The sequence below is a fragment of the Arvicola amphibius genome, chromosome 12 (assembly GCF_903992535.2).
Source record: "Arvicola amphibius chromosome 12, mArvAmp1.2, whole genome shotgun sequence".
In the NCBI taxonomy this organism is placed as follows: Eukaryota; Metazoa; Chordata; class Mammalia; order Rodentia; family Cricetidae; genus Arvicola; species Arvicola amphibius.
Genome location: NC_052058.2, coordinates 23,831,288 through 23,845,769, shown reverse-complemented (window position 1 = coordinate 23,845,769; position 14,482 = coordinate 23,831,288). Strand labels below are relative to the sequence as shown.

The window sequence follows — 14,482 nt, the reverse complement described above, 5'->3', positions numbered from 1 at the left end:
GACAGCCAAGGATACACAGAGAAACCCTGTCCCAAAAAAACCAACAACAATAAAAAGGACTCACGACGTATAATGGAGATATACAGAGAATGAGCAGTTGGCAAAACTTGCAGAATGCAATGATAAAGGTATGGGTTCAAATTCTAGACCAGTCACTTCTGTGCCATGGGCCCGGCATTTTCTTAGGGTCCTATGTCCCAGGGCAAAGCAGGAAAAGTCCCCACCTCACCATGCTGTAAGATTTCACTGAGACTCTCTATGTGAAATGCTTAACTTAACCTCAGTGCACACTAGCACTAGGCACTTTATAATTATTCATGAAATTTGAAAGTAGATCAAACAAGGTTCTGCAGAGTACCGTGTTTGCCTAGTTTGCTCTTCTGCAGCTGTGACAAAGCATTGGTCAAAAGAAACTTGGTGAGGAAAGGGCTGGCTTGGCTTCTTAGCTATGGTCCTTGACTGAGGCGCCAAACTCAAGGCAGTAGCCTAGAGGTAGGAACTGACTCCGAGGCCATGGAAGGGTGCTGCTTTCTAGCTTGTTCTCTACCCATGGCTTGTCCATCCTGCTTTCTTATACAGCATAGGAGCCCTGAGTGGCACCACCCACCGTGTGCTGGGCCCTCCCACATCAACAATTAATCAAGAAGATGCTGCACAGACATTCCTACAAGACACTGTGATGCAAAGACTTTTTCAGTTGAGGTTCCCGTTTCCCAGACGACTGACTGGTTTGAATCAGGGTTGATAAAGGCTAGCCACCGCAGAGCCCAGCTTTGGTATTATAATGTCATTTTCGTCAGCGTATTCTTGAAGTCCACAAGGTTCCTAGAATCTTTAAAAACTGTTATGTCTTTTGGTTCTCTAATTTGACATTAAGTGCAAGAGATAGCCATCTTCCATTTAATCTTAGTGCCCACCTTTTCATCTGTGTTTATAATTGTACAAACACCCAACAAAAGCCAGGTCAAAACAAGAACCAATCTGGAAACAGAAGCATCGGTGGGAAAACTGAGTCACTGCTTGGCACGAGGCAGTTTAATCTATTCAGCCACAGCAGCCCTGCGAGCAGATGCGTGATTTGGAACCTGACATCTTACATACCAGCAAGCACTGGCTTATAAACAGAGAGCTGAGGCATAAACACACAAAGTGGGATGCTCTCATCCCCAGTTCTATTAGTAATTGGGTTAAATGCCCAGTGGTACCAGTTTCAATATCACCACAGTGTTAACCTTGTCTTCAAGAGAGTGAGCCATTCTAATACTTTCTCTTAATTGTCAACTTGTCTGAATTTGGAATCTCCTAGGAGTCACACCACTCAGGGAATTTCCAGGGAGGGATAATGAGGAGCAAATCCCAACCTGAACATGGGCATCACCATCCCGTAGACAGGGGTCACAGACTGGATAAGAAGGGAAAAGGGACAGAGCAAGCAGAGTGCCAGCATCCATCTCTCTCCGCATCCTGACTGCACCCAGTGTGACCGGCCCCAGAGCTGGAGCCACACTCCCCACCATGCCTACCCTGCCTCCTGCCATGATGGACTGTATCCCACAAACTGTGAACCCAAATCAGCCCTTCCTTCTTTAGGATGCTTTTCTTGGGTCTTTGGTCACAGAAACAAGATGAATAATTAACACAGCAATTTAGTTAATGGTCAAGTGGTACCCTTCAAAACTCACATTTAATGATTAACTACTACTGCATTTTGGTTGAGATCCACGTTTTCTGAATTTATAAACCCTTGAGGCTAAGATAACTTGTTCCTACACTAGCAAGCCTTCTCTGCCTAAGTATTAATATATTTAAATCATAAACTCAAGTTATAAGGAAAAGGACACACTGTTCGACTCCATCCACTAACTTCCTCTCTAGCAATGAATTCAGACAGAACCTCATCGTCTCTCCCATAATAACCATGCTCTTAACCGAAACTACCAATTGTTTGGTTTGATTTCACTAGTAAATTTACTTTAGCATTGCGGTTGCCTGTGAGCTATAAGCACAAGAATTGTCTGTAAGATCTAGTTTCATATTTATACATTTCAGAAATATTTAAAAATTTTTATTGTATCTGTATGAATGTTTCCCTGCATGTATGTTTATGCACCGTGTGGTCCCTGGTGCTCACAGAGGCCAGAATAGAGCATAGAAAGCCCTGGAACTGGAATTACATACGCGTGTGGGCTGCCGTATGGGTGATAAGAGCTGAACTCATGTCTACTGAGCCATCTATCCAGCCCCAGAGTTAAAAAATATACTAATAACATATTAATAACATCACCTGAGAAGCTGAGCTTTTTCTTATAAAATAGATTCACGCAGTATTCATGTAATTATGGCAAGCTGGACAGCCCTGAAGAAATGTTTCCTGAAAACTCAGTCGACCTCTCTGTCCATCGGTGAAAAGGCTATGTCTCTCTTTATGTTTTCTATTCATGAAGACACTGGTATCTTTTTTCAATTTTTCTAATTTTTACAAAACAGAATTTGAACCCAGAGCTCCCAACAGCACACTCAATGCTTAGTTCATTTCCATGTGACCTGACTCCTGATTACTCTGAGCCGGCAGCATAACCAATGAACAGAAATCAAAGTTTGTTTTGTTTGTTTTTGTTTTATGTTCTCAAAAACAGCAAGTGTGGCTTTCAATGCTCCCCTCTAAGAGTTTTCCCAACAACAAATTGGAAATGTCCTAGGCATATAACAAGCCCTTAATCTATTTGAAGAAGCCAGTAAAAACTTACTTACGGGTTACACTAGAAAGTAATTTACAGAGAACCCCGAAGACACATATGGTCCTTGCTCAACTGGATGATCCTGACAGATAAAAAACATCCTTGGAATTCCAAGAAATGAGATCTGAATTACATGGACAATCTGAAACTGGAGCTTGCATCTTCAGAGTACTGTTTAGCTGAAGTAGAGGGAGAAAGGACGCTATTCAGAGAGTATAGGACCGGGCTGACCGTGAGAGTCGTACAGTAAAGGCCCTGTGACTCAGGGCTTTACTGTAATGTGACTCTGGGTGTGGGTGCTGGTCCCAGACAGTGATTAACAGAACCAAACTGGGAGCTGTAGAACTTGTATAACGCTCTTCATAGACACGAACATTACTTTTTTTACATTTATTTATTTATTTATTTATTTATTATTTATTTATTTATCGTTGTATGGGTGTGTCTAAGTGTGTGCACATGTGTGGACGATAGCTCGTGTGTGGTGGTCAGGGGACCTGGCAAGCGTCCGTTCTCTCCTTTCACTATGGAGGCTCCATAGGGAACCAAACTCTGGTGATCTGGCTTGGCGACAAGCACCTTTACCTGGTTGAGCCATCTCGCCAGTCCATTTAAAAACATCTTGAGCACAAAGAAGCAAAAAAAAAGAAAGAAAGAAAAAGGAAAAGAAAGAAAGAAAGAAAGAAAGAAAAGTTTGCACAAGGTCTCACTGTTAAAAGTTTGCAAAGTTAAAAGCAGAATTGTGCCTTACCAACCTCTGACCCACAGCACAGCACTTTCAAAGGTAGGATGATTTGAAGTGAGGCTGCCGTCTGTTGTCATAGTTAAATCTACTTAACTGATTGCTGTGTAAGTAACAGGTGTCATGCAACAAAACGATCTCATCAAATATCCCCGGAGTGCTCAAATGTCAGCTACGAACCCTTAGCAACAATCTTAAAGTTTCATAACATTCAAGTTCCAGAAACACATAACCATTTCGAAACAAAAGTAACCCATTATGTTACAATTCTTTCCTTCGTAAACTGAGCAAACATAGGAAATTTTTCCCATATGCTACCTGCTCTCACGTGAGTTTAACCTCCCCTGCTGCTAATGCTGTTTCTGACCACTGTCTGAACACTATAGTCAACAAGCCTACAGTGGCATACCATTGATGCCCAGTGTCATAGTTTGCCCTAGAGTTCACTTGTGGCACTGGTGATCTATGGGTTTTGACAAATGGATGATGACATGTATCCACGTATCACCTAGAATAGTTTCAACACCCACCCCCAAATCTCACCTATTCATCCCTCCCTCCTTTCCCCATGTTTTTTCATGGTTTCATGGCTCATTTATTGCTTAATATTGTTGAATAATTATCTTATTTATTAATAATAAATTATTTATGTATGTAGGCATGTTCATGTGTGTCAGCCAGTGTCTATGCACATATGCATGCTTGTATGTGAAAGCCAGAGGTCAGCCTTGAGTATCATTCCTTGAGTGGCCTGCCTTGTTTTTTGAGACAGGGTCTCTCTGTTCATACCTGGGACTCATCAATTCGGCTAGGACAGCAGTCCAGTGAGCCCCAGGGGTCTTCTTGTCTCCGTCTCTCCAGTGCTGGGATGGCAAGCACACTCCACCACTCCTGGCTTTTATAAATTATTTTAATAATAAATCATTTGTGAAAAGGTTATTAAACTATAATTAATTTGGCACTGCTGCTTTTAGCATGGGGCAGTGCTCTATAGTCAATGTCAAGTCCTCTGCTGGAGGATATCTTGGTTACTTACAGATTAGGACAATCATGACGAAAGCTGTTATGAAAATTCTTGTGCAGGCCTTGTGTGGCTACAACCTTTCCATTCATTTAAGCAAATACTAGAGCACATAAACACTATAGCCTATAGTCAAAGTCTGTTTAGTTTTACAAGAAATTGCATGTGTGTATTGCATTAGCCTAATTTGCAGCTCCTCAGTGGTCTGTGCAGCGGCACATCTCTCATGTTCGCTTGCCCTCTGCCTCTCTTGAAGTGTATTTCAAATATTTCATCGTTCATTAACCAGTTGTCTCTTTTTTTAATTGTTGTGTTCTTTGTGTCTCTCGGATAATGTCTTTTGCAAATATTTGCCCCTATTGTGTGTCTGATATCCTCATTTATCTTGACATTGTCTTTAACGGGAGGGTCTATGTAGGGCTCTCCATTCTGTTCCACATGACCATTTGTTTGTCCTTTGGGGGTGCTGCACTGCCTGGATTACTGAAGATTTCCAGAGAACCCCAAAGTCAAGTGTTGCCAGCCCCTTCCAGCTGTTTTCCTCCATCAGCACTGAGTGAGCTATTCTGGCTATTTGAACTTTCCATATAAACTTTTTAAAATTAAGCAGGGAATCACCATATAGCTCAAACTGACCTTGAGCAGGCTTTACTTGCCTCAGCCTCCCTGGTGCCAGGATGCAGGTATGTACACCACCCTCAGAACTCCACATAAACTTGACCATCAGTTTATCAATACCCACAGGCGAGCTTGCCAGAGCTTGGGTTGGGATTTGGATTTTTTTTCAACTTGGAAAGGCAATTTGTTTCTGTAAAAAAGGTACATCATGACCCAACCAAGACTAGTAAGCAGCAATTTGGGTTTATTTTTAATTTCCTGTCATGCCATTTTTGCATCATTATCACCATCTTAACTTTAAAGCTACAAACTCCACACCTCCGGAAATCAGAGAAGCATCAGAGCCAGGTGGGTGATGCACACTGGTAAGTCTAGCACTGAGGAAGACGAGGCACTCCCTAGGTGATGTGGGAGAGTCTTCTGTTTGAGTTGATTTCATTGGCTAATAAAGAAACTGCCTGGCCCATTTGATAGACCGCCCCTTAGGTGGGTGGAGTAGACAGAACAGGAAGAGGAAGTGAGGTAGAAGGATCAGTAAGATGCCACACCTCTCCTAAGTGAGACAGACCACTGTGCCTCTCCTGAGAGAGAGGCCAGACGCAATGAAGCTCCAGCCCAAGATGGATGTATGCTAGAAACTTCCTGGTAAGGCACCACTTTGTGGTGCTACACAGATTATTAGATATGGGTTAGTCAAGACGTGAGTAAGAGGCTGGAATTAATGGGCCAGGCAGTGTTTAAAAGAATACAATTTGTGTGTTGTTATTTCGGGGCATAAGCTAGCCGGCGATCAGGAGCCAGGGCGGCAGGAACGCAGCCCGTCTGCTCCTCACTACACCTAGGTTCAAGGTCAGTCTGAGCTACTTAGTTAAGTTCCAAGGCAACCTGGGCTTCAGAGTGAAAGTCTAACCCAACAATAAGCTAACAAGAAGATCTCTACCTAGTCACCCAGTAATAGCTAACACTTTTTTGGAGGATTTAACTTCCACTGTCTCTTCTTTAGATTGGTTGGTTCCCCTGTAAGGGTCATGTAGTGTTGACCTCTAAGTCTTATGAGTCTCTGTGAAGTTAAGGGTGGCAAGGCATTTAGGGGCTGTAGTGAGGAGCTGCAGGCTGCGTTCTGCTACCCTGCTCCTGGCTGCCTGGCTAGCTTATGCCCCGAAATAACAACACACAAACTGTATTCATTTAAACACTGCCTGGCCCATTAGTTTCAGCCTCTTATTAGCTAATTCTCACATTTTGCTTTAACCCATATTTAGTAATGTGTGTAGCACCACGAGGGGTGGCTTACCGAGAAGATTCTAGCCTGCATCCATCTCAGAGAGGAGAGTCATGGCGACTGCTTGAGCCATCTGACTAACTTCCCTCTTTCCCAGCATTCTGTTCTGTCTACTCCACCTATCTAAATCTTTTCCTATCAAAAAGCCAAGGCAGTTTATTAACCAATGAGAGTCCTCCATCATTTCCCCTTTTTCTGTTTAAACAAAAAAGTAAGGCTTTAACTTTAACATAGTAAAATTTCATATAACAAAACAGTTATCAAGTAAGAATTACAGTTACAATATTAATATCTATTTTATCTTTTACCATATCTAAGGAAAACCATAACTATCTATCTATTCTTCAACTCCATCAAGGGGCAGCTCCCATGAGGACTGCCAAGGTGTGAGCTCCTTTTACAAACCCAAATATGACCTCAGTTTACTTCCAGTGAGCAATGTGAGTGGCATGTATCAGTGTGATGGTGCTTCAAATCTACCAAAACACACACACACACACACCTTGCCATGTGGTGTTCAAGCTTGGTTTCACTCTTTGATTAGACATGGAAAGATAAAGCATGATCATGATGAGGATGGAGACAGTGGCAACACAACGGTGATGCTAAGGAACACAGCCAAAGCCCCAGTGGGACCTGGTGGTAGGGGTTGCTCACTTGTGTTGGTGCTGTCTCCTCCATACCAGATTAGGAACTATTTTACACTGCTTTTGACATTTTCCTCTGTCACTGCTGTGTGTGTCTCTGTCACCTAATGTCCTAAAGACAAAGACTCTGTTTGATTCTACATCCTTCATTTTCATCTGTTCATATATTCATCAGCTATTAGTGGATGTCTACAATGATTCAGCTCTAGCTCTGTTGGGTGTTGTACTGAGTATACAGCAGCTCTTTAAATAAATGAGACTTTAAACTATAGGCATATGACTTTATACATGGTTTGAAAAGAAAAAAATGTGATTTATTTCATTTATACCTCCATAATAACTAACAGAGAACATGGAGTGTTTAATAAGCACATAATAACTAGTTGGTTAAAAATAAAAGATACCAATGCAAGAACTCTGTCAGCAGAGCAGCTGTGTAAAGGGTGGGGGAATGTGAGTTTTTCTGTAGGGATAAAGTTGCAAAACACAACATTTTCAGTCTTTTTGTAAGACATTTGGCTCTATCTTTTGCAGGAATCATTTCTGAATTTCTATTTCTGAATTATTTAATCATATTTCAGCAAACTTTAAAGCACGAAATCTTATTACCTAATCCTGAATGGCAATTTTCCAAATCAAGTTTTGTCCAAATGCATGTGATCTACCCCAGAACCTGAAGCAATGACTGTCTAAAGACATGAGGAACAGGCAGTGATAATGGTCCCATTGGTAAAGAGTTTGCCACACAAGCATAAGGACTTAGGTTGGATGTCTCAGAACCCATGTTTTAAAAAAGAACCTGGTGCCGGGCGGTGGTGGTACACACCTTTAATCCCAGCACTCAGGAGGCAGAGGCATGCAGAACTCTGAGAGTTCGAGCCCAGTCTGGTCTACAAAAGCTAGTTCCAGGATAGACTCCAAAGTTACAGAGAAACCCTGTCTCAATAAACAAAAACAAGCAAACAAACAAAAGAACCTGGCATGGTGGCACATGCTCGCAACTCTAGTGATGGGGAGATAGAGACAGGCAGGTCTCTAGGACTTGCTAGCTGGCCAGCCTAGCCTACTTGAGGAGAGAGAGAGATTTACAAACATATAAACTTGGACATACACAAACAAAGAAAGAAATGATCATAAATGATTATAATCCCTAAAACTTAGAACTTAGAAGGTATATACCAAATAAATAATTGCTGAGGAATTGTTAAATCAATAGAGAAAAAACAAAATTATAGTAGACAATGCAAGAATGCTATATAATTTATTATAACTAGAAATCTACTTTTATATACCAATTAAAATTTTAATGAAACTAACCTTTGAGTTTTAAAAATAACACCATTTGAGAAGAAAAGGTTAATGAGAAACCTTTTGTCTTAGACAAGAGAATTCAGACATTATCTCTGTTCAATGTCTTATAAATTCCTAATCTACTAAATTTAAAAAGAAAAATTAAAAAATCACTATATTACTCTAATTCATCTCCCATCTGAATTTATTCTGGCTTTCTATGCCATTAAGACCCTAAACACAGAAGTTGGAGAGATGGCTAAATGATTAAGAACACTTGCTATTCTTGCAGAGGATCTGAGTTCAGTTCCCAGCACATACATCAGGGAGCACACAACCCCCTGTAACTTCAGCTATAGAGGATGCAATGCCCTCTTCTGACCTCAGTGTTCACATACAGACATATATGTATTTACACACCCACACACACACACACACACACACACATACACACACAACTTTAGCGTTTTTTTCTCATCTTTATAAAAGACCCTAAACACAATCTTTAACAAACTTAACTGGGCAGATTCCTATGAAGGATACCAAATGGGCAGCCCCACAAACCATCTTTCTATGAACAATACTTTCCAGTTTCCAAATCATTACCTTGTCTGAACTGCCCCCACCAAAAAAAAAAAAAAATAAAGAGAATAAAAGTTCATAAACAAGACAAATGAGATTGTGTGTATCTCCATGATGATAAGGCTCCTCAAGCAGTACATGTGAAAAATAATAGTGCTGGGATCAAAACCTCATAATACAGCACTCGCCTACCAAGTTCTCCCCACCACCCGCCCTTCCCCCATCTCTCACACTGTAGAGCACCAGACAGCATTAACCTCTGAGCAAGTTCGAGGGGCTCATCAAAGATTTCAGGTGGACATGAAGCACAGCGACAAGACTCTATTGCCAACAAGGCTTAGTTTCTAGAAAAGTCATGGAAGCTCAGCACTGCGGCATCAGTCTAAAGGCAACTCTTCAGCATCTTTGTTTGTGCATTCATCTTCCAGGCCAGGCCAATACTGACAAAGTTGACCTCCTCTGTGTTTACATGCCAAAGTGAAAGTCTAGCTAGCGAGTACACAATTTGTCAAACGACAGGATCTTACAAGGCTAGAGAAACTACAGGAACTTGGAAATACTCAACGGTTCCACAGAAAACATTAAGAACCGAAAACAAAATTTAGAATGGACCTCAAAATAAGCGAATCATTTATAAGCAAATTATGAAGCATGAAGCCTTGGTTATAATATATTCAAAGATATGCAAATACAGTGAATAAAAAAAAACTTAAAGTCCCTCAGTTTTATCACTGAGTCATTGGAGTTCCAGCAAATATCACCGGACAGTTATCTAGACATATTTGCTAAGTTGTGTCATTTTGAAGAAAGTCGAACGGAACTGAATTGAAATACCTTAGACTCATGTCAGCACAAATACTTATCTCTGGTTTAAGTTAGAAAGGCCTGGATAACACCTCAAGATACCAGCTCCCGCAGTCCACCTTTGAGTATTTTGATTTAATTGCTCTAGAAGTCCTTAAGGTCTACACACGGTCCCAAATTACTGCTGAACAAGTCTCCCAAAACATCATCTTATCAGCTGTAAGGACACACCCTGGGGTTTTGAACCCAGATGCTGAGTTCAGAGAAACTCTGGGATGCCTGGAAATATCGGGCACATTCATGGCCTGGTAATCCCTGTCGGCAAAGAGTCAACGGGTTCATATGCTGCACAGCTTTCAGCAGACCGGGCACATAAAGAGTGTACTGTGTCTGTATGGCAGACAAGTCCACATTGGTGTGAGCTAGCGCACACTAGCATGTGTGGCCATCCATGTGTAGGCGGGGCTTGCTTTGGCCTGTGTGTTTGAGGTGACGGAAAACACCTAAAGGTGCATCTTCCCGAGGAAGTTGAGATGGATGCCTGAGTTAAAGCTAAATTGATGTGGCGCACCATTGATAGGTGCGGGGAACTCTGTTTTTATTAATGCATCTGCTTGAAATGCTCTATTGTGGAAAGTGCGGGACTAAATTTCCTATAGGAGATACGGATCCAAATGGCTTCCATTTCCAGCTGTGTGAGAGGGGAAGAAAGTATTGCAGAAAGGCTAGGGAGGAGAGAGAAGGGTGAGACGTCTCTAGATGATGCCTCTGCTTTGCTCTTGGATAGGAAGACTGTTGATCCAAAGATTCTGGAAAGACCTTCTCAGCGTCTCTTAGTTCTGAGGTTTATAAAAGCAACATAATCTTAATCAGAAACAGAGGTAGGGGTTCCGCATGTCAGCTTTCCGCCCCACCTCAGGAACACTGCCACCTTTCTGACTACAAGACCAGAACAGGCAATGTGACCTAGAAGATGGAGGGAGATGTACCTGCCAGGGAGATGATCCTGGGCCCAGATCTGTCCTCAGCTAGCTGGGATGCTCCTTCTGATTACACCTTTCTCATTCAAAGACAGCACAGATCCCAGAGATGCTTAAAGTAACCTATTGGCCTTCATCCTGCTCCACTTTGGATGAGGAACCATGGAAAAACCAGACCAGAAAGGAAATTTTCAGAGGGTAAATCTGTTTCTCCATGAGGCAGAATTGTTTCCATTGAAAGATGGGCATGAAGGGCTGGGGAGATAGCTCAGCTGGTGAAATATTTACCACACATGCATGAGAACGTGAGTTCAGACTCTTGAAACCGACGTAAAAATGTCAGCTGAAGGCACATACTTGTAATCCCGCAATACAGGACCAGAGAGAGGAGGCTCTCTGGAACTCAGGAGCCAACCAGCCTGCCTTACTCAGTGAGCACTGGGCCAATGAAAGATCCTGTCTCAAAAAACAAGGGGAATGATACCTAAGACTGACCTCTGGTCTCCATACACATGTGCATACCGGTGCATGTGCTCTCTCTCTCTCTCTCTCTCTCTCTCTCTCTCTCTCTCTCTCTCTCTCTCTCGTGCACACGCACACACAAAGATGGGAATGAAGAAAAGGCCCCCCCCTTCAGAGCGTCACACACATAGTCCCTTCCAAACACCCTACCACAAGTCTGCACCAACTGCCAGACTCAGCGTGACAAAAGCTGCTTCCCAGTACAGTCAGGAACATCTCCTGCAAGTGTAAGAGGCAACATAATGAAGCCCTTCACAGCCCTTAGAATGCTCTCAGGCACATGTCTCTTAGAACAGGAAAATTCAAGATCATTCTTATTTCCATGCAGAGAACATTCAAGTCGAAGGGCAGAAAGCACTTAAAGGTAAAGACAGAACCTAACCTGGGTCTATCAACTCAAAACATCCTGGGCTCTCTGCATAACAAAGCTAAACAGACATCCAATACCTAGAAATTAACCCACATCTGACACCCAGGTGAGTGTTTCTCCAAGCACAGGTTGCAAACTTTTCCCTTAGTCTGACATCGGCACCTCCTGGTCACCCACTGACACGTGGAATTTGACTCCAAAAGTAAGCAAGTCCACGTGTGGAGGGGGTGATGGGAGAATTGCACCCCAGTGATTGGGAGCACAGCTTGGAGAGCCGGATGTTAGCAACGTTTCAGAGCATTAGTTGTGTTTTCTTGAACAATTCATTTCCCTTCTCTGTGTCTTAAAATCCTTTCCCATAAGATAGGAACAATGCCTTACAGAATCGTGGGGACTCAATCAAATAACAGGAAAATCTCTGAATGTGGAAGATGGTCAGATCAAGGATTCAAATGTTAGATTTTTTTTTGTTTCATTTTACACACACACACACACACACACACCAAGGACCACTAGCTGATGAACCGTTACTCCCATCTTCTCTATTGCTGCTAACATCCTCAGGATGACCTTCCTCTATTGTTTCGTCCAAATCTTAAAAATAAGGCTCAGGAAGCGACACGGAGTGCGCCGGGAACTCACGCCATCAGCTGAGTGCATTTTTCCATGTCATTTCTAATGTGCTGTGAGACCCTGAACAAGTCAGTCCCCTGCTATCATTTTTTGAAATTTGTTCAATGAGAGGGTCAGAAGAGATGGCGATTGCAAAGACCCTTTCCGGACTCCAGCTGCCGCTAGGAAGGATGCGGAAAGCTGAATGGTTAAGATGGTGCTAAAGCCTGCCACTGGCTTAAGCACTTCCAACTCTCCTCAAATGGCTGGCCTGAGTAAGTCTGCCACTCTGAGAGAACTCTCTCACTTGGATGGGCCTCTTGAACCGCAGCCAGGACTATGGGTCCCAACTGGAAACAGCCCCAAGTCCTCTGATAACAAAAGGAAAAGCCCCTAGCACCGGGGAGACTGAGAGTCTGGGAAGCGATTGATCCTTGTCACCTACTGCAAACCCTCCAGGCAGCTGGCCTTCCCGCCCAGCCACCCAAGCCCAAAGGTCAAGCCACCCCTCGTCCACAGATCTCACCCACAGTTGACCTTCCCACAATTAAATCACAAAAGGTGCTAGGTTGTGTTCTCACCGAAACTCAGGCCCTTCAAACACCACCACTCAATGCCTGAAAACACAGCTCCTGGCCCTCCCCGCTCCGGCAGCCCAACTCTGCGATCGGCCTGTCTTGCCTGCCAACATTTCCAACTCTGCTAAAGCTGTTTATTGTACCTTGCAGCTGCTATGGAGTCATGTACTTCGCTTCGGCCTTCTTTGGTTATTGGCGCCTCTTCTTCCCTCCCTGACACAAATCCAGACCCCAAAACGTGAGCTCTGCCTTGGTCCTGAGTCTGTAGTGCCCGGCTCCCGCCCTTCCTCCTTGATTCAAACTGTCCGCTGCCGCTTTTAAAACTTTTCCTACACACCAAGCGAAGTACACTCAGAGCTTTCGTTTTTGAAAAAAGAAAATGAAGAGAGAGACAAAAAAGAAAAAAAAAATAGAGCCACATCACTTACTTCCATCCAGGGACGCCAGGTTTGAAAAGAAGAAAACGGTTATAATCCAGTGTGTTCCCCCAACCCCAAAAGAAGAATTTGTTGTGAACCACTTCTTTTTCCACTTTGCCGGTGAAGGAGCCCCCGTGGTAGGCATACATCCACAGGCTGATGCAAGATGCCTTTGAGAGAAACCTCACATTCTGAGGATTCCTGGGCCTGCGCCAAGGATCCCAGCATCCAATATATTGTACATTTGCTTTCAATTAGGAAGGGGGCTGGGGAGGGAGAAGGCAAGTCACCAATCAGAGCTGTTTTCTGTTTAGAGACTATTTCTTTTGACCCAAGGGACCACGAGCAAAGCTATAATTTACAGCAAAACCCATTCATAGAAGAAAAATATGTATAACCATAGGACAGACTTAAAGACGCGGCTCCCTCCTGCCCTCTCTCCCTCCTCGCGCCTCCCCGTGCCTTTCCCTCCAAGACTTGGTCCCGTCATAGGATAGTCACCCCACCACCATCTCATTTTCCTTACTGGAGCTGAAGCTATAAGAACAGCTTCAGGCTTGGACTCTCTTCCTTTTCACGTTTCCTGGACAGTTGAGTCACAGGCATGGCGCTGATCCTTCGTGTTTTGGCCATGAGAACTCAGAGCTGAGTCCTCGAAGAAGGCTTGATTTAATCCCTCCCCCGCCCCACTTCCTACTCTACAAAAAAAGAAAAAAAGAGAGAAAGAAAGAAAGAAGAAAAAAAGAAGAACCTGGATGGTTCTAGCGTCCAGGATTTCTCCTTTCTAAAAAAAAATTCAGTTCTCAACTGGCTACTGCTGAGATTCCTGCTGTTAAATGAAAACACAACGATTTACAAACTTTCCAAATATTTTGTAATTTTTTTCCTCTTCTCAGCCAGCCCCTTCCTGCCCCACCAGTCAGTCTCCTTTCTGTGGCCAGAGTGAAAGAGATGTCATGTGAAAATGCCATGTAGGTGACAGGGAAGGGACACTTGCTGAGCTCTAGGCTTGTCCATCCACCCAGGGTCTGGCCTTAACCCTTCAAAGCCTGGATCCCTCTTGATAAGCATAGGACCTAAGGGTCTTGATTTTCTGTGTGTATGGTGGCCACTGCGGGAGCAGAGCTGTGGAGGGAGGCAGACGGTCACAGGTAAGTTCAGAAGACTCAGCTTCCCTTTTAGAGCTAGCCTCTTCACGGTGATACCTCTTCCCATGGGTTTCTTCTGAGTGGATTGCCAACTCTTCCCTGCCCTCATTTGAGTAGACAGCCGGGGAG

General features: G+C 43.3%; 1 protein-coding gene across 3 annotated transcripts in view; it reads right to left on the bottom strand.

Moving 5' to 3' along the window:
* Positions 1–13,826, bottom strand: part of Ddr2 (discoidin domain receptor tyrosine kinase 2) — a 125,443-nt gene extending 111,617 nt beyond the window's left edge. Inside the window, exon 1 of one of the 3 annotated variants that reach the window (XM_038350053.1) lies at positions 13,732–13,826. The gene's annotated coding sequence lies outside the window, so the exon portion shown is untranslated. Of the gene's footprint in view, positions 1–12,929; positions 13,081–13,214; positions 13,382–13,731 lie in introns of those variants that run through there. The other 2 variants (XM_038350055.1, XM_038350052.1) reach the window with 2 other exon arrangements.
* Positions 13,827–14,482: the final 656 nt, after the last annotated feature.